The 18,752-nt window shown below is 46.8% G+C and overlaps 12 non-coding genes and 1 pseudogene across 12 annotated transcripts; all 13 read left to right on the forward strand.

The window, feature by feature from the left end:
- The first annotated feature begins 364 nt into the window (after window positions 1–364).
- On the forward strand, window positions 365–555 carry LOC142285020 (U2 spliceosomal RNA). Its single transcript, XR_012746450.1, has one exon. It is a non-coding gene; the product is annotated as a U2 spliceosomal RNA (small nuclear RNA).
- Window positions 556–1,942: 1,387 nt separating this feature from the next.
- Window positions 1,943–2,133, forward strand: LOC142285021 (U2 spliceosomal RNA). The gene has a single exon (XR_012746451.1). It is a non-coding gene; the product is annotated as a U2 spliceosomal RNA (small nuclear RNA).
- A 1,387-nt stretch (window positions 2,134–3,520) lies between these two features.
- On the forward strand, window positions 3,521–3,711 carry LOC142285023 (U2 spliceosomal RNA). Its single transcript, XR_012746453.1, has one exon. It is a non-coding gene; the product is annotated as a U2 spliceosomal RNA (small nuclear RNA).
- Window positions 3,712–5,098: 1,387 nt separating this feature from the next.
- LOC142285024 (U2 spliceosomal RNA) lies at window positions 5,099–5,289 on the forward strand. The gene has a single exon (XR_012746454.1). It is a non-coding gene; the product is annotated as a U2 spliceosomal RNA (small nuclear RNA).
- A 1,387-nt stretch (window positions 5,290–6,676) lies between these two features.
- Window positions 6,677–6,867, forward strand: LOC142284971 (U2 spliceosomal RNA). The gene has a single exon (XR_012746414.1). It is a non-coding gene; the product is annotated as a U2 spliceosomal RNA (small nuclear RNA).
- A 1,387-nt stretch (window positions 6,868–8,254) lies between these two features.
- On the forward strand, window positions 8,255–8,381 carry LOC142284990 (U2 spliceosomal RNA; annotated as a pseudogene).
- A 688-nt stretch (window positions 8,382–9,069) lies between these two features.
- On the forward strand, window positions 9,070–9,262 carry LOC142284976 (U2 spliceosomal RNA). Its single transcript, XR_012746417.1, has one exon. It is a non-coding gene; the product is annotated as a U2 spliceosomal RNA (small nuclear RNA).
- A 1,387-nt stretch (window positions 9,263–10,649) lies between these two features.
- LOC142285025 (U2 spliceosomal RNA) lies at window positions 10,650–10,840 on the forward strand. Its single transcript, XR_012746455.1, has one exon. It is a non-coding gene; the product is annotated as a U2 spliceosomal RNA (small nuclear RNA).
- Window positions 10,841–12,227: 1,387 nt separating this feature from the next.
- Window positions 12,228–12,418, forward strand: LOC142285026 (U2 spliceosomal RNA). Its single transcript, XR_012746456.1, has one exon. It is a non-coding gene; the product is annotated as a U2 spliceosomal RNA (small nuclear RNA).
- Window positions 12,419–13,805: 1,387 nt separating this feature from the next.
- Window positions 13,806–13,996, forward strand: LOC142285027 (U2 spliceosomal RNA). Its single transcript, XR_012746458.1, has one exon. It is a non-coding gene; the product is annotated as a U2 spliceosomal RNA (small nuclear RNA).
- A 1,387-nt stretch (window positions 13,997–15,383) lies between these two features.
- LOC142285028 (U2 spliceosomal RNA) lies at window positions 15,384–15,574 on the forward strand. The gene has a single exon (XR_012746459.1). It is a non-coding gene; the product is annotated as a U2 spliceosomal RNA (small nuclear RNA).
- A 1,387-nt stretch (window positions 15,575–16,961) lies between these two features.
- Window positions 16,962–17,152, forward strand: LOC142285029 (U2 spliceosomal RNA). Its single transcript, XR_012746460.1, has one exon. It is a non-coding gene; the product is annotated as a U2 spliceosomal RNA (small nuclear RNA).
- Window positions 17,153–18,539: 1,387 nt separating this feature from the next.
- On the forward strand, window positions 18,540–18,730 carry LOC142285030 (U2 spliceosomal RNA). The gene has a single exon (XR_012746461.1). It is a non-coding gene; the product is annotated as a U2 spliceosomal RNA (small nuclear RNA).
- The last annotated feature ends 22 nt before the right edge of the window (window positions 18,731–18,752 follow it).

Below are 18,752 nucleotides of genomic sequence, written 5' to 3' on the forward strand. Positions count from 1 at the left end.
AAAGATTAGGGTTTGGGGATGATGAAAGGGCTTTCTACGGGTAAGGATGGCAAAGGGTGGCAGTGACGGAAAGTCAGGCAACCTGTCCTGTCCGTCTTTTTGTATCGTGAATTGGAAAGACTGCAAGGGGGAGGGGAGTTGCTTGCGCCCTAAAGGAGGAGTTATTCAGATTCATTGCAGTGGGCGGCGGCTGCAAAACGCACCATTCTTCTTGTTTTGGCTCTGCAAAGCAGCCTTTTCAAGGGTTGGCTTGGGTGACAAAATGTCTTGTGTAGGCGTGGGTTTGTCTCCCTCTCGCTCTCTCTCCCTAAGATGTGTCCGGCATAGGCCAGGGTGCCACTCGAGGCCCAAACCAATTCTGGTTATCGCTTCTCGGCCTTTTGGCTAAGATCAAGTGTAGTATCTGTTCTTATCAGTTTAATATCTGATACGTCCCCTATCTGGGGACCATATATTAAATGGATTTTTAGAACAGGGAGATGGAAAAAGAGCTTGCTCTGTCCACTCCACGCATTGACCTGGTATTGCAGTACCTCCAGGAACGGTGCACCCCTTCTTAACCCAGTTTCCAAAAGCAGAACTCAATTCACCTGATTCATATTAGCCCGATTTAATGAATTGGAAGAAAGCATACGTCTTCATATGCACCTCAATTTGGCCCATTCACTTTTCACACTTCCTCCTTTTGTTTTTTATCTTTCACACTTTTGACTTTCTTTATTCATCCAAATAGCAAACTCATCACCACTCAACCTGACCAACTCGGCTATGTCCCCGTGCTGCAGTTCTCTGTCTTATCTAGATCATTTGCAATTGAATGGAATAGATCCCTTTTGGACAAAGTGGATTCACCTGCTGCTGCAGTGACCACAGGTGTGATAACATCTAGAATTGGCATCTGGTGCGATCTCTCCGCTTCCACTCCAAAGAAAGTTACCTGTTTATTCCTATCATGCATTGGTTTTTGGGGTTTTCTTTGAGTAATGATGATCTCTTTAGTAGTCTGTTGGCGCCCTCTCCTGGAGGAATAGTTTGCTTGCTCTTGGACATTCTAAAAGAGAGGTCATGATAGACATTGAGCTTCTGAGCTCAATTGGGGACAGTCATGGGTGATGAATGTTTGCAACCTACTGCGAAGCCTCATACCGCAATATAAGGAACGTCAAATACTAAGAAAGGGCGGCCTATGAAAGAATTACTACTTTCAATAAGTACACTTAAACGGCTAATTGGGAATAGAAAAACTGTAAAAAGCCCTCTGAGAAAGCCCCCCTCTAACCTTTGATAGTAAGCTTTTCTGTAGTCTGCCTGTTGATGTATTTTCCGTTTGAACTGTGCACAACATGAAGAGACGGAACACTGGCGGCTTGTCACAATGCCCCCCGATGACATCACAATAGCGCTGCTGCCTAGAAAACAAGCTGCGCAGAAGAAGTTGTTCTTTGGGTGGGAGGGTGGGCTAGTGGAAGGAGGGGGCAATCTCTTTTTTTCCCGGGTGGTAGGGGGATGACAGGAGAAGGGAAGCGGGTGGTGAGAAAGGTACAGAGGGCAGGGTTTGGGGGCTGGGAAGGAAAGGGAAAAGATTAGGGTTTGGGGATGATGAAAGGGCTTTCTACGGGTAAGGATGGCAAAGGGTGGCAGTGACGGAAAGTCAGGCAACCTGTCCTGTCCGTCTTTTTGTATCGTGAATTGGAAAGACTGCAAGGGGGAGGGGAGTTGCTTGCGCCCTAAAGGAGGAGTTATTCAGATTCATTGCAGTGGGCGGCGGCTGCAAAACGCACCATTCTTCTTGTTTTGGCTCTGCAAAGCAGCCTTTTCAAGGGTTGGCTTGGGTGACAAAATGTCTTGTGTAGGCGTGGGTTTGTCTCCCTCTCGCTCTCTCTCCCTAAGATGTGTCCGGCATAGGCCAGGGTGCCACTCGAGGCCCAAACCAATTCTGGTTATCGCTTCTCGGCCTTTTGGCTAAGATCAAGTGTAGTATCTGTTCTTATCAGTTTAATATCTGATACGTCCCCTATCTGGGGACCATATATTAAATGGATTTTTAGAACAGGGAGATGGAAAAAGAGCTTGCTCTGTCCACTCCACGCATTGACCTGGTATTGCAGTACCTCCAGGAACGGTGCACCCCTTCTTAACCCAGTTTCCAAAAGCAGAACTCAATTCACCTGATTCATATTAGCCCGATTTAATGAATTGGAAGAAAGCATACGTCTTCATATGCACCTCAATTTGGCCCATTCACTTTTCACACTTCCTCCTTTTGTTTTTTATCTTTCACACTTTTGACTTTCTTTATTCATCCAAATAGCAAACTCATCACCACTCAACCTGACCAACTCGGCTATGTCCCCGTGCTGCAGTTCTCTGTCTTATCTAGATCATTTGCAATTGAATGGAATAGATCCCTTTTGGACAAAGTGGATTCACCTGCTGCTGCAGTGACCACAGGTGTGATAACATCTAGAATTGGCATCTGGTGCGATCTCGCCGCTTCCACTCCAAAGAAAGTTACCTGTTTATTCCTATCATGCATTGGTTTTTGGGGTTTTCTTTGAGTAATGATGATCTCTTTAGTAGTCTGTTGGCGCCCTCTCCTGGAGGAATAGTTTGCTTGCTCTTGGACATTCTAAAAGAGAGGTCATGATAGACATTGAGCTTCTGAGCTCAATTGGGGACAGTCATGGGTGATGAATGTTTGCAACCTACTGCGAAGCCTCATACCGCAATATAAGGAACGTCAAATACTAAGAAAGGGCGGCCTATGAAAGAATTACTACTTTCAATAAGTACACTTAAACGGCTAATTGGGAATAGAAAAACTGTAAAAAGCCCTCTGAGAAAGCCCCCCTCTAACCTTTGATAGTAAGCTTTTCTGTAGTCTGCCTGTTGATGTATTTTCCGTTTGAACTGTGCACAACATGAAGAGACGGAACACTGGCGGCTTGTCACAATGCCCCCCGATGACATCACAATAGCGCTGCTGCCTAGAAAACAAGCTGCGCAGAAGAAGTTGTTCTTTGGGTGGGAGGGTGGGCTAGTGGAAGGAGGGGGCAATCTCTTTTTTTCCCGGGTGGTAGGGGGATGACAGGAGAAGGGAAGCGGGTGGTGAGAAAGGTACAGAGGGCAGGGTTTGGGGGCTGGGAAGGAAAGGGAAAAGATTAGGGTTTGGGGATGATGAAAGGGCTTTCTACGGGTAAGGATGGCAAAGGGTGGCAGTGACGGAAAGTCAGGCAACCTGTCCTGTCCGTCTTTTTGTATCGTGAATTGGAAAGACTGCAAGGGGGAGGGGAGTTGCTTGCGCCCTAAAGGAGGAGTTATTCAGATTCATTGCAGTGGGCGGCGGCTGCAAAACGCACCATTCTTCTTGTTTTGGCTCTGCAAAGCAGCCTTTTCAAGGGTTGGCTTGGGTGACAAAATGTCTTGTGTAGGCGTGGGTTTGTCTCCCTCTCGCTCTCTCTCCCTAAGATGTGTCCGGCATAGGCCAGGGTGCCACTCGAGGCCCAAACCAATTCTGGTTATCGCTTCTCGGCCTTTTGGCTAAGATCAAGTGTAGTATCTGTTCTTATCAGTTTAATATCTGATACGTCCCCTATCTGGGGACCATATATTAAATGGATTTTTAGAACAGGGAGATGGAAAAAGAGCTTGCTCTGTCCACTCCACGCATTGACCTGGTATTGCAGTACCTCCAGGAACGGTGCACCCCTTCTTAACCCAGTTTCCAAAAGCAGAACTCAATTCACCTGATTCATATTAGCCCGATTTAATGAATTGGAAGAAAGCATACGTCTTCATATGCACCTCAATTTGGCCCATTCACTTTTCACACTTCCTCCTTTTGTTTTTTATCTTTCACACTTTTGACTTTCTTTATTCATCCAAATAGCAAACTCATCACCACTCAACCTGACCAACTCGGCTATGTCCCCGTGCTGCAGTTCTCTGTCTTATCTAGATCATTTGCAATTGAATGGAATAGATCCCTTTTGGACAAAGTGGATTCACCTGCTGCTGCAGTGACCACAGGTGTGATAACATCTAGAATTGGCATCTGGTGCGATCTCTCCGCTTCCACTCCAAAGAAAGTTACCTGTTTATTCCTATCATGCATTGGTTTTTGGGGTTTTCTTTGAGTAATGATGATCTCTTTAGTAGTCTGTTGGCGCCCTCTCCTGGAGGAATAGTTTGCTTGCTCTTGGACATTCTAAAAGAGAGGTCATGATAGACATTGAGCTTCTGAGCTCAATTGGGGACAGTCATGGGTGATGAATGTTTGCAACCTACTGCGAAGCCTCATACCGCAATATAAGGAACGTCAAATACTAAGAAAGGGCGGCCTATGAAAGAATTACTACTTTCAATAAGTACACTTAAACGGCTAATTGGGAATAGAAAAACTGTAAAAAGCCCTCTGAGAAAGCCCCCCTCTAACCTTTGATAGTAAGCTTTTCTGTAGTCTGCCTGTTGATGTATTTTCCGTTTGAACTGTGCACAACATGAAGAGACGGAACACTGGCGGCTTGTCACAATGCCCCCCGATGACATCACAATAGCGCTGCTGCCTAGAAAACAAGCTGCGCAGAAGAAGTTGTTCTTTGGGTGGGAGGGTGGGCTAGTGGAAGGAGGGGGCAATCTCTTTTTTTCCCGGGTGGTAGGGGGATGACAGGAGAAGGGAAGCGGGTGGTGAGAAAGGTACAGAGGGCAGGGTTTGGGGGCTGGGAAGGAAAGGGAAAAGATTAGGGTTTGGGGATGATGAAAGGGCTTTCTACGGGTAAGGATGGCAAAGGGTGGCAGTGACGGAAAGTCAGGCAACCTGTCCTGTCCGTCTTTTTGTATCGTGAATTGGAAAGACTGCAAGGGGGAGGGGAGTTGCTTGCGCCCTAAAGGAGGAGTTATTCAGATTCATTGCAGTGGGCGGCGGCTGCAAAACGCACCATTCTTCTTGTTTTGGCTCTGCAAAGCAGCCTTTTCAAGGGTTGGCTTGGGTGACAAAATGTCTTGTGTAGGCGTGGGTTTGTCTCCCTCTCGCTCTCTCTCCCTAAGATGTGTCCGGCATAGGCCAGGGTGCCACTCGAGGCCCAAACCAATTCTGGTTATCGCTTCTCGGCCTTTTGGCTAAGATCAAGTGTAGTATCTGTTCTTATCAGTTTAATATCTGATACGTCCCCTATCTGGGGACCATATATTAAATGGATTTTTAGAACAGGGAGATGGAAAAAGAGCTTGCTCTGTCCACTCCACGCATTGACCTGGTATTGCAGTACCTCCAGGAACGGTGCACCCCTTCTTAACCCAGTTTCCAAAAGCAGAACTCAATTCACCTGATTCATATTAGCCCGATTTAATGAATTGGAAGAAAGCATACGTCTTCATATGCACCTCAATTTGGCCCATTCACTTTTCACACTTCCTCCTTTTGTTTTTTATCTTTCACACTTTTGACTTTCTTTATTCATCCAAATAGCAAACTCATCACCACTCAACCTGACCAACTCGGCTATGTCCCCGTGCTGCAGTTCTCTGTCTTATCTAGATCATTTGCAATTGAATGGAATAGATCCCTTTTGGACAAAGTGGATTCACCTGCTGCTGCAGTGACCACAGGTGTGATAACATCTAGAATTGGCATCTGGTGCGATCTCTCCGCTTCCACTCCAAAGAAAGTTACCTGTTTATTCCTATCATGCATTGGTTTTTGGGGTTTTCTTTGAGTAATGATGATCTCTTTAGTAGTCTGTTGGCGCCCTCTCCTGGAGGAATAGTTTGCTTGCTCTTGGACATTCTAAAAGAGAGGTCATGATAGACATTGAGCTTCTGAGCTCAATTGGGGACAGTCATGGGTGATGAATGTTTGCAACCTACTGCGAAGCCTCATACCGCAATATAAGGAACGTCAAATACTAAGAAAGGGCGGCCTATGAAAGAATTACTACTTTCAATAAGTACACTTAAACGGCTAATTGGGAATAGAAAAACTGTAAAAAGCCCTCTGAGAAAGCCCCCCTCTAACCTTTGATAGTAAGCTTTTCTGTAGTCTGCCTGTTGATGTATTTTCCGTTTGAACTGTGCACAACATGAAGAGACGGAACACTGGCGGCTTGTCACAATGCCCCCCGATGACATCACAATAGCGCTGCTGCCTAGAAAACAAGCTGCGCAGAAGAAGTTGTTCTTTGGGTGGGAGGGTGGGCTAGTGGAAGGAGGGGGCAATCTCTTTTTTTCCCGGGTGGTAGGGGGATGACAGGAGAAGGGAAGCGGGTGGTGAGAAAGGTACAGAGGGCAGGGTTTGGGGGCTGGGAAGGAAAGGGAAAAGATTAGGGTTTGGGGATGATGAAAGGGCTTTCTACGGGTAAGGATGGCAAAGGGTGGCAGTGACGGAAAGTCAGGCAACCTGTCCTGTCCGTCTTTTTGTATCGTGAATTGGAAAGACTGCAAGGGGGAGGGGAGTTGCTTGCGCCCTAAAGGAGGAGTTATTCAGATTCATTGCAGTGGGCGGCGGCTGCAAAACGCACCATTCTTCTTGTTTTGGCTCTGCAAAGCAGCCTTTTCAAGGGTTGGCTTGGGTGACAAAATGTCTTGTGTAGGCGTGGGTTTGTCTCCCTCTCGCTCTCTCTCCCTAAGATGTGTCCGGCATAGGCCAGGGTGCCACTCGAGGCCCAAACCAATTCTGGTTATCGCTTCTCGGCCTTTTGGCTAAGATCAAGTGTAGTTTCTGTTCTTATCAGTTTAATATCTGATACGTCCCCTATCTGGGGACCATATATTAAATGGATTTTTAGAACAGGGAGATGGAAAAAGAGCTTGCTCTGTCCACTCCACGCATTGACCTGGTATTGCAGTACCTCCAGGAACGGTGCACCCCTTCTTAACCCAGTTTCCAAAAGCAGAACTCAATTCACCTGATTCATATTAGCCCGATTTAATGAATTGGAAGAAAGCATACGTCTTCATATGCACCTCAATTTGGCCCATTCACTTTTCACACTTCCTCCTTTTGTTTTTTATCTTTCACACTTTTGACTTTCTTTATTCATCCAAATAGCAAACTCATCACCACTCAACCTGACCAACTCGGCTATGTCCCCGTGCTGCAGTTCTCTGTCTTATCTAGATCATTTGCAATTGAATGGAATAGATCCCTTTTGGACAAAGTGGATTCACCTGCTGCTGCAGTGACCACAGGTGTGATAACATCTAGAATTGGCATCTGGTGCGATCTCTCCGCTTCCACTCCAAAGAAAGTTACCTGTTTATTCCTATCATGCATTGGTTTTTGGGGTTTTCTTTGAGTAATGATGATCTCTTTAGTAGTCTGTTGGCGCCCTCTCCTGGAGGAATAGTTTGCTTGCTCTTGGACATTCTAAAAGAGAGGTCATGATAGACATTGAGCTTCTGAGCTCAATTGGGGACAGTCATGGGTGATGAATGTTTGCAACCTACTGCGAAGCCTCATACCGCAATATAAGGAACGTCAAATACTAAGAAAGGGCGGCCTATGAAAGAATTACTACTTTCAATAAGTACACTTAAACGGCTAATTGGGAATAGAAAAACTGTAAAAAGCCCTCTGAGAAAGCCCCCCTCTAACCTTTGATAGTAAGCTTTTCTGTAGTCTGCCTGTTGATGTATTTTCCGTTTGAACTGTGCACAACATGAAGAGACGGAACACTGGCGGCTTGTCACAATGCCCCCCGATGACATCACAATAGCGCTGCTGCCTAGAAAACAAGCTGCGCAGAAGAAGTTGTTCTTTGGGTGGGAGGGTGGGCTAGTGGAAGGAGGGGGCAATCTCTTTTTTTCCCGGGTGGTAGGGGGATGACAGGAGAAGGGAAGCGGGTGGTGAGAAAGGTACAGAGGGCAGGGTTTGGGGGCTGGGAAGGAAAGGGAAAAGATTAGGGTTTGGGGATGATGAAAGGGCTTTCTACGGGTAAGGATGGCAAAGGGTGGCAGTGACGGAAAGTCAGGCAACCTGTCCTGTCCGTCTTTTTGTATCGTGAATTGGAAAGACTGCAAGGGGGAGGGGAGTTGCTTGCGCCCTAAAGGAGGAGTTATTCAGATTCATTGCAGTGGGCGGCGGCTGCAAAACGCACCATTCTTCTTGTTTTGGCTCTGCAAAGCAGCCTTTTCAAGGGTTGGCTTGGGTGACAAAATGTCTTGTGTAGGCGTGGGTTTGTCTCCCTCTCGCTCTCTCTCCCTAAGATGTGTCCGGCATAGGCCAGGGTGCCACTCGAGGCCCAAACCAATTCTGGTTATCGCTTCTCGGCCTTTTGGCTAAGATCAAGTGTAGTATCTGTGAGGCTCGGCAGATGCAATGCACACTGGAAGGTTGCGCTTGCTAGTACTCTTAATGTATAGTATATTCATCTAGAGGAAAACATGGCCCTACCAGGATCGAGGCTATTAGACTGAGTAAGTGTGGGGGCTATGGTGCAATGTGCCCCAGGACTGACGACCCTGGAGTGAGTCTGAGCTTGCTGGCTTGGGACCCCGGCGAGCCTTGGGCTCTGTAGCACACCGTACCTTGCCCTTTCATACTTTCTGAGCATATTGCTCTATCCCGGCCTTCTGGCTAGGAAGGAAAATTTTTATAATCATGGTCGGAGGTCCGTTCAGCTTTGGGCTGAGAAACCAACACCCGGTTGGAGGTCCGGGTCAGCTTCGGCTGAGAAACCAACACCCGGTTGGAGGTCTGGGTCAGCTTCGGCTGAGAAACCAACACCCGGTTGGAGGTCCGGGTCAGCTTCGGCTGAGAAACCAACACCCGGTTGGAGGTCCGGTTAGCCTTGGGCTGAGAAACCAACACCGGTTGACGGTCCGGGCAGTTTCGGCTGCGAAACCAACAACTAGTAGCTCTCTACTCCACTTGGGTAAGATGCCTGGGTGGACGCTGGGAGCAACGACAAGGCTCAACCAGGCTTCGGCTTGGGGGAGCACCGAAGATCCCTGACCCTTGCTGTGGCCTTCTGGCTCGGAGGGACGGGGTTGATTTTTGGGGACCCTCTCCTCACGGAGGGGTCCACACGAATCCTAGCCTTTGCACTGTTTTTGGTGTGACTTCGGTCATGCATTTTTTGCGGTGCTTTGGAAAGCTTCATTAAATCAAAAATCTGTTCTTATCAGTTTAATATCTGATACGTCCCCTATCTGGGGACCATATATTAAATGGATTTTTAGAACAGGGAGATGGAAAAAGAGCTTGCTCTGTCCACTCCACGCATTGACCTGGTATTGCAGTACCTCCAGGAACGGTGCACCCCTTCTTAACCCAGTTTCCAAAAGCAGAACTCAATTCACCTGATTCATATTAGCCCGATTTAATGAATTGGAAGAAAGCATACGTCTTCATATGCACCTCAATTTGGCCCATTCACTTTTCACACTTCCTCCTTTTGTTTTTTATCTTTCACACTTTTGACTTTCTTTATTCATCCAAATAGCAAACTCATCACCACTCAACCTGACCAACTCGGCTATGTCCCCGTGCTGCAGTTCTCTGTCTTATCTAGATCATTTGCAATTGAATGGAATAGATCCCTTTTGGACAAAGTGGATTCACCTGCTGCTGCAGTGACCACAGGTGTGATAACATCTAGAATTGGCATCTGGTGCGATCTCTCCGCTTCCACTCCAAAGAAAGTTACCTGTTTATTCCTATCATGCATTGGTTTTTGGGGTTTTCTTTGAGTAATGATGATCTCTTTAGTAGTCTGTTGGCGCCCTCTCCTGGAGGAATAGTTTGCTTGCTCTTGGACATTCTAAAAGAGAGGTCATGATAGACATTGAGCTTCTGAGCTCAATTGGGGACAGTCATGGGTGATGAATGTTTGCAACCTACTGCGAAGCCTCATACCGCAATATAAGGAACGTCAAATACTAAGAAAGGGCGGCCTATGAAAGAATTACTACTTTCAATAAGTACACTTAAACGGCTAATTGGGAATAGAAAAACTGTAAAAAGCCCTCTGAGAAAGCCCCCCTCTAACCTTTGATAGTAAGCTTTTCTGTAGTCTGCCTGTTGATGTATTTTCCGTTTGAACTGTGCACAACATGAAGAGACGGAACACTGGCGGCTTGTCACAATGCCCCCCGATGACATCACAATAGCGCTGCTGCCTAGAAAACAAGCTGCGCAGAAGAAGTTGTTCTTTGGGTGGGAGGGTGGGCTAGTGGAAGGAGGGGGCAATCTCTTTTTTTCCCGGGTGGTAGGGGGATGACAGGAGAAGGGAAGCGGGTGGTGAGAAAGGTACAGAGGGCAGGGTTTGGGGGCTGGGAAGGAAAGGGAAAAGATTAGGGTTTGGGGATGATGAAAGGGCTTTCTACGGGTAAGGATGGCAAAGGGTGGCAGTGACGGAAAGTCAGGCAACCTGTCCTGTCCGTCTTTTTGTATCGTGAATTGGAAAGACTGCAAGGGGGAGGGGAGTTGCTTGCGCCCTAAAGGAGGAGTTATTCAGATTCATTGCAGTGGGCGGCGGCTGCAAAACGCACCATTCTTCTTGTTTTGGCTCTGCAAAGCAGCCTTTTCAAGGGTTGGCTTGGGTGACAAAATGTCTTGTGTAGGCGTGGGTTTGTCTCCCTCTCGCTCTCTCTCCCTAAGATGTGTCCGGCATAGGCCAGGGTGCCACTCGAGGCCCAAACCAATTCTGGTTATCGCTTCTCGGCCTTTTGGCTAAGATCAAGTGTAGTATCTGTTCTTATCAGTTTAATATCTGATACGTCCCCTATCTGGGGACCATATATTAAATGGATTTTTAGAACAGGGAGATGGAAAAAGAGCTTGCTCTGTCCACTCCACGCATTGACCTGGTATTGCAGTACCTCCAGGAACGGTGCACCCCTTCTTAACCCAGTTTCCAAAAGCAGAACTCAATTCACCTGATTCATATTAGCCCGATTTAATGAATTGGAAGAAAGCATACGTCTTCATATGCACCTCAATTTGGCCCATTCACTTTTCACACTTCCTCCTTTTGTTTTTTATCTTTCACACTTTTGACTTTCTTTATTCATCCAAATAGCAAACTCATCACCACTCAACCTGACCAACTCGGCTATGTCCCCGTGCTGCAGTTCTCTGTCTTATCTAGATCATTTGCAATTGAATGGAATAGATCCCTTTTGGACAAAGTGGATTCACCTGCTGCTGCAGTGACCACAGGTGTGATAACATCTAGAATTGGCATCTGGTGCGATCTCTCCGCTTCCACTCCAAAGAAAGTTACCTGTTTATTCCTATCATGCATTGGTTTTTGGGGTTTTCTTTGAGTAATGATGATCTCTTTAGTAGTCTGTTGGCGCCCTCTCCTGGAGGAATAGTTTGCTTGCTCTTGGACATTCTAAAAGAGAGGTCATGATAGACATTGAGCTTCTGAGCTCAATTGGGGACAGTCATGGGTGATGAATGTTTGCAACCTACTGCGAAGCCTCATACCGCAATATAAGGAACGTCAAATACTAAGAAAGGGCGGCCTATGAAAGAATTACTACTTTCAATAAGTACACTTAAACGGCTAATTGGGAATAGAAAAACTGTAAAAAGCCCTCTGAGAAAGCCCCCCTCTAACCTTTGATAGTAAGCTTTTCTGTAGTCTGCCTGTTGATGTATTTTCCGTTTGAACTGTGCACAACATGAAGAGACGGAACACTGGCGGCTTGTCACAATGCCCCCCGATGACATCACAATAGCGCTGCTGCCTAGAAAACAAGCTGCGCAGAAGAAGTTGTTCTTTGGGTGGGAGGGTGGGCTAGTGGAAGGAGGGGGCAATCTCTTTTTTTCCCGGGTGGTAGGGGGATGACAGGAGAAGGGAAGCGGGTGGTGAGAAAGGTACAGAGGGCAGGGTTTGGGGGCTGGGAAGGAAAGGGAAAAGATTAGGGTTTGGGGATGATGAAAGGGCTTTCTACGGGTAAGGATGGCAAAGGGTGGCAGTGACGGAAAGTCAGGCAACCTGTCCTGTCCGTCTTTTTGTATCGTGAATTGGAAAGACTGCAAGGGGGAGGGGAGTTGCTTGCGCCCTAAAGGAGGAGTTATTCAGATTCATTGCAGTGGGCGGCGGCTGCAAAACGCACCATTCTTCTTGTTTTGGCTCTGCAAAGCAGCCTTTTCAAGGGTTGGCTTGGGTGACAAAATGTCTTGTGTAGGCGTGGGTTTGTCTCCCTCTCGCTCTCTCTCCCTAAGATGTGTCCGGCATAGGCCAGGGTGCCACTCGAGGCCCAAACCAATTCTGGTTATCGCTTCTCGGCCTTTTGGCTAAGATCAAGTGTAGTATCTGTTCTTATCAGTTTAATATCTGATACGTCCCCTATCTGGGGACCATATATTAAATGGATTTTTAGAACAGGGAGATGGAAAAAGAGCTTGCTCTGTCCACTCCACGCATTGACCTGGTATTGCAGTACCTCCAGGAACGGTGCACCCCTTCTTAACCCAGTTTCCAAAAGCAGAACTCAATTCACCTGATTCATATTAGCCCGATTTAATGAATTGGAAGAAAGCATACGTCTTCATATGCACCTCAATTTGGCCCATTCACTTTTCACACTTCCTCCTTTTGTTTTTTATCTTTCACACTTTTGACTTTCTTTATTCATCCAAATAGCAAACTCATCACCACTCAACCTGACCAACTCGGCTATGTCCCCGTGCTGCAGTTCTCTGTCTTATCTAGATCATTTGCAATTGAATGGAATAGATCCCTTTTGGACAAAGTGGATTCACCTGCTGCTGCAGTGACCACAGGTGTGATAACATCTAGAATTGGCATCTGGTGCGATCTCTCCGCTTCCACTCCAAAGAAAGTTACCTGTTTATTCCTATCATGCATTGGTTTTTGGGGTTTTCTTTGAGTAATGATGATCTCTTTAGTAGTCTGTTGGCGCCCTCTCCTGGAGGAATAGTTTGCTTGCTCTTGGACATTCTAAAAGAGAGGTCATGATAGACATTGAGCTTCTGAGCTCAATTGGGGACAGTCATGGGTGATGAATGTTTGCAACCTACTGCGAAGCCTCATACCGCAATATAAGGAACGTCAAATACTAAGAAAGGGCGGCCTATGAAAGAATTACTACTTTCAATAAGTACACTTAAACGGCTAATTGGGAATAGAAAAACTGTAAAAAGCCCTCTGAGAAAGCCCCCCTCTAACCTTTGATAGTAAGCTTTTCTGTAGTCTGCCTGTTGATGTATTTTCCGTTTGAACTGTGCACAACATGAAGAGACGGAACACTGGCGGCTTGTCACAATGCCCCCCGATGACATCACAATAGCGCTGCTGCCTAGAAAACAAGCTGCGCAGAAGAAGTTGTTCTTTGGGTGGGAGGGTGGGCTAGTGGAAGGAGGGGGCAATCTCTTTTTTTCCCGGGTGGTAGGGGGATGACAGGAGAAGGGAAGCGGGTGGTGAGAAAGGTACAGAGGGCAGGGTTTGGGGGCTGGGAAGGAAAGGGAAAAGATTAGGGTTTGGGGATGATGAAAGGGCTTTCTACGGGTAAGGATGGCAAAGGGTGGCAGTGACGGAAAGTCAGGCAACCTGTCCTGTCCGTCTTTTTGTATCGTGAATTGGAAAGACTGCAAGGGGGAGGGGAGTTGCTTGCGCCCTAAAGGAGGAGTTATTCAGATTCATTGCAGTGGGCGGCGGCTGCAAAACGCACCATTCTTCTTGTTTTGGCTCTGCAAAGCAGCCTTTTCAAGGGTTGGCTTGGGTGACAAAATGTCTTGTGTAGGCGTGGGTTTGTCTCCCTCTCGCTCTCTCTCCCTAAGATGTGTCCGGCATAGGCCAGGGTGCCACTCGAGGCCCAAACCAATTCTGGTTATCGCTTCTCGGCCTTTTGGCTAAGATCAAGTGTAGTATCTGTTCTTATCAGTTTAATATCTGATACGTCCCCTATCTGGGGACCATATATTAAATGGATTTTTAGAACAGGGAGATGGAAAAAGAGCTTGCTCTGTCCACTCCACGCATTGACCTGGTATTGCAGTACCTCCAGGAACGGTGCACCCCTTCTTAACCCAGTTTCCAAAAGCAGAACTCAATTCACCTGATTCATATTAGCCCGATTTAATGAATTGGAAGAAAGCATACGTCTTCATATGCACCTCAATTTGGCCCATTCACTTTTCACACTTCCTCCTTTTGTTTTTTATCTTTCACACTTTTGACTTTCTTTATTCATCCAAATAGCAAACTCATCACCACTCAACCTGACCAACTCGGCTATGTCCCCGTGCTGCAGTTCTCTGTCTTATCTAGATCATTTGCAATTGAATGGAATAGATCCCTTTTGGACAAAGTGGATTCACCTGCTGCTGCAGTGACCACAGGTGTGATAACATCTAGAATTGGCATCTGGTGCGATCTCTCCGCTTCCACTCCAAAGAAAGTTACCTGTTTATTCCTATCATGCATTGGTTTTTGGGGTTTTCTTTGAGTAATGATGATCTCTTTAGTAGTCTGTTGGCGCCCTCTCCTGGAGGAATAGTTTGCTTGCTCTTGGACATTCTAAAAGAGAGGTCATGATAGACATTGAGCTTCTGAGCTCAATTGGGGACAGTCATGGGTGATGAATGTTTGCAACCTACTGCGAAGCCTCATACCGCAATATAAGGAACGTCAAATACTAAGAAAGGGCGGCCTATGAAAGAATTACTACTTTCAATAAGTACACTTAAACGGCTAATTGGGAATAGAAAAACTGTAAAAAGCCCTCTGAGAAAGCCCCCCTCTAACCTTTGATAGTAAGCTTTTCTGTAGTCTGCCTGTTGATGTATTTTCCGTTTGAACTGTGCACAACATGAAGAGACGGAACACTGGCGGCTTGTCACAATGCCCCCCGATGACATCACAATAGCGCTGCTGCCTAGAAAACAAGCTGCGCAGAAGAAGTTGTTCTTTGGGTGGGAGGGTGGGCTAGTGGAAGGAGGGGGCAATCTCTTTTTTTCCCGGGTGGTAGGGGGATGACAGGAGAAGGGAAGCGGGTGGTGAGAAAGGTACAGAGGGCAGGGTTTGGGGGCTGGGAAGGAAAGGGAAAAGATTAGGGTTTGGGGATGATGAAAGGGCTTTCTACGGGTAAGGATGGCAAAGGGTGGCAGTGACGGAAAGTCAGGCAACCTGTCCTGTCCGTCTTTTTGTATCGTGAATTGGAAAGACTGCAAGGGGGAGGGGAGTTGCTTGCGCCCTAAAGGAGGAGTTATTCAGATTCATTGCAGTGGGCGGCGGCTGCAAAACGCACCATTCTTCTTGTTTTGGCTCTGCAAAGCAGCCTTTTCAAGGGTTGGCTTGGGTGACAAAATGTCTTGTGTAGGCGTGGGTTTGTCTCCCTCTCGCTCTCTCTCCCTAAGATGTGTCCGGCATAGGCCAGGGTGCCACTCGAGGCCCAAACCAATTCTGGTTATCGCTTCTCGGCCTTTTGGCTAAGATCAAGTGTAGTATCTGTTCTTATCAGTTTAATATCTGATACGTCCCCTATCTGGGGACCATATATTAAATGGATTTTTAGAACAGGGAGATGGAAAAAGAGCTTGCTCTGTCCACTCCACGCATTGACCTGGTATTGCAGTACCTCCAGGAACGGTGCACCCCTTCTTAACCCAGTTTCCAAAAGCAGAACTCAATTCACCTGATTCATATTAGCCCGATTTAATGAATTGGAAGAAAGCATACGTCTTCATATGCACCTCAATTTGGCCCATTCACTTTTCACACTTCCTCCTTTTGTTTTTTATCTTTCACACTTTTGACTTTCTTTATTCATCCAAATAGCAAACTCATCACCACTCAACCTGACCAACTCGGCTATGTCCCCGTGCTGCAGTTCTCTGTCTTATCTAGATCATTTGCAATTGAATGGAATAGATCCCTTTTGGACAAAGTGGATTCACCTGCTGCTGCAGTGACCACAGGTGTGATAACATCTAGAATTGGCATCTGGTGCGATCTCTCCGCTTCCACTCCAAAGAAAGTTACCTGTTTATTCCTATCATGCATTGGTTTTTGGGGTTTTCTTTGAGTAATGATGATCTCTTTAGTAGTCTGTTGGCGCCCTCTCCTGGAGGAATAGTTTGCTTGCTCTTGGACATTCTAAAAGAGAGGTCATGATAGACATTGAGCTTCTGAGCTCAATTGGGGACAGTCATGGGTGATGAATGTTTGCAACCTACTGCGAAGCCTCATACCGCAATATAAGGAACGTCAAATACTAAGAAAGGGCGGCCTATGAAAGAATTACTACTTTCAATAAGTACACTTAAACGGCTAATTGGGAATAGAAAAACTGTAAAAAGCCCTCTGAGAAAGCCCCCCTCTAACCTTTGATAGTAAGCTTTTCTGTAGTCTGCCTGTTGATGTATTTTCCGTTTGAACTGTGCACAACATGAAGAGACGGAACACTGGCGGCTTGTCACAATGCCCCCCGATGACATCACAATAGCGCTGCTGCCTAGAAAACAAGCTGCGCAGAAGAAGTTGTTCTTTGGGTGGGAGGGTGGGCTAGTGGAAGGAGGGGGCAATCTCTTTTTTTCCCGGGTGGTAGGGGGATGACAGGAGAAGGGAAGCGGGTGGTGAGAAAGGTACAGAGGGCAGGGTTTGGGGGCTGGGAAGGAAAGGGAAAAGATTAGGGTTTGGGGATGATGAAAGGGCTTTCTACGGGTAAGGATGGCAAAGGGTGGCAGTGACGGAAAGTCAGGCAACCTGTCCTGTCCGTCTTTTTGTATCGTGAATTGGAAAGACTGCAAGGGGGAGGGGAGTTGCTTGCGCCCTAAAGGAGGAGTTATTCAGATTCATTGCAGTGGGCGGCGGCTGCAAAACGCACCATTCTTCTTGTTTTGGCTCTGCAAAGCAGCCTTTTCAAGGGTTGGCTTGGGTGACAAAATGTCTTGTGTAGGCGTGGGTTTGTCTCCCTCTCGCTCTCTCTCCCTAAGATGTGTCCGGCATAGGCCAGGGTGCCACTCGAGGCCCAAACCAATTCTGGTTATCGCTTCTCGGCCTTTTGGCTAAGATCAAGTGTAGTATCTGTTCTTATCAGTTTAATATCTGATACGTCCCCTATCTGGGGACCATATATTAAATGGATTTTTAGAACAGGGAGATGGAAAAAGAGCTTGCTCTGTCCACTCCACGCATTGACCTGGTATTGCAGTACCTCCAGGAACGGTGCACCCCTTCTTAACCCAGTTTCCAAAAGCAGAACTCAATTCACCTGATTCATATTAGCCCGATTTAATGAATTGGAAGAAAGCATACGTCTTCATATGCACCTCAATTTGGCCCATTCACTTTTCACACTTCCTCCTTTTGTTTTTTATCTTTCACACTTTTGACTTTCTTTATTCATCCAAATAGCAAACTCATCACCACTCAACCTGACCAACTCGGCTATGTCCCCGTGCTGCAGTTCTCTGTCTTATCTAGATCATTTGCAATTGAATGGAATAGATCCCTTTTGGACAAAGTGGATTCACCTGCTGCTGCAGTGACCACAGGTGTGATAACATCTAGAATTGGCATCTGGTGCGATCTCTCCGCTTCCACTCCAAAGAAAGTTACCTGTTTATTCCTATCATGCATTGGTTTTTGGGGTTTTCTTTGAGTAATGATGATCTCTTTAGTAGTCTGTTGGCGCCCTCTCCTGGAGGAATAGTTTGCTTGCTCTTGGACATTCTAAAAGAGAGGTCATGATAGACATTGAGCTTCTGAGCTCAATTGGGGACAGTCATGGGTGATGAATGTTTGCAACCTACTGCGAAGCCTCATACCGCAATATAAGGAACGTCAAATACTAAGAAAGGGCGGCCTATGAAAGAATTACTACTTTCAATAAGTACACTTAAACGGCTAATTGGGAATAGAAAAACTGTAAAAAGCCCTCTGAGAAAGCCCCCCTCTAACCTTTGATAGTAAGCTTTTCTGTAGTCTGCCTGTTGATGTATTTTCCGTTTGAACTGTGCACAACATGAAGAGACGGAACACTGGCGGCTTGTCACAATGCCCCCCGATGACATCACAATAGCGCTGCTGCCTAGAAAACAAGCTGCGCAGAAGAAGTTGTTCTTTGGGTGGGAGGGTGGGCTAGTGGAAGGAGGGGGCAATCTCTTTTTTTCCCGGGTGGTAGGGGGATGACAGGAGAAGGGAAGCGGGTGGTGAGAAAGGTACAGAGGGCAGGGTTTGGGGGCTGGGAAGGAAAGGGAAAAGATTAGGGTTTGGGGATGATGAAAGGGCTTTCTACGGGTAAGGATGGCAAAGGGTGGCAGTGACGGAAAGTCAGGCAACCTGTCCTGTCCGTCTTTTTGTATCGTGAATTGGAAAGACTGCAAGGGGGAGGGGAGTTGCTTGCGCCCTAAAGGAGGAGTTATTCAGATTCATTGCAGTGGGCGGCGGCTGCAAAACGCACCATTCTTCTTGTTTTGGCTCTGCAAAGCAGCCTTTTCAAGGGTTGGCTTGGGTGACAAAATGTCTTGTGTAGGCGTGGGTTTGTCTCCCTCTCGCTCTCTCTCCCTAAGATGTGTCCGGCATAGGCCAGGGTGCCACTCGAGGCCCAAACCAATTCTGGTTATCGCTTCTCGGCCTTTTGGCTAAGATCAAGTGTAGTATCTGTTCTTATCAGTTTAATATCTGATACGTCCCCTATCTGGGGACCATATATTAAATGGATTTTTAGAACAGGGAGATGGAAAAAGAGCTTGCTCTGTCCACTCCACGCATTGACCTGGTATTGCAGTACCTCCAGGAACGGTGCACCCCTTCTTAACCCAGTTTCCAAAAGCA

This window comes from Anomaloglossus baeobatrachus, unplaced genomic scaffold (assembly GCF_048569485.1).
Source record: "Anomaloglossus baeobatrachus isolate aAnoBae1 unplaced genomic scaffold, aAnoBae1.hap1 Scaffold_586, whole genome shotgun sequence".
In the NCBI taxonomy this organism is placed as follows: Eukaryota; Metazoa; Chordata; class Amphibia; order Anura; family Aromobatidae; genus Anomaloglossus; species Anomaloglossus baeobatrachus.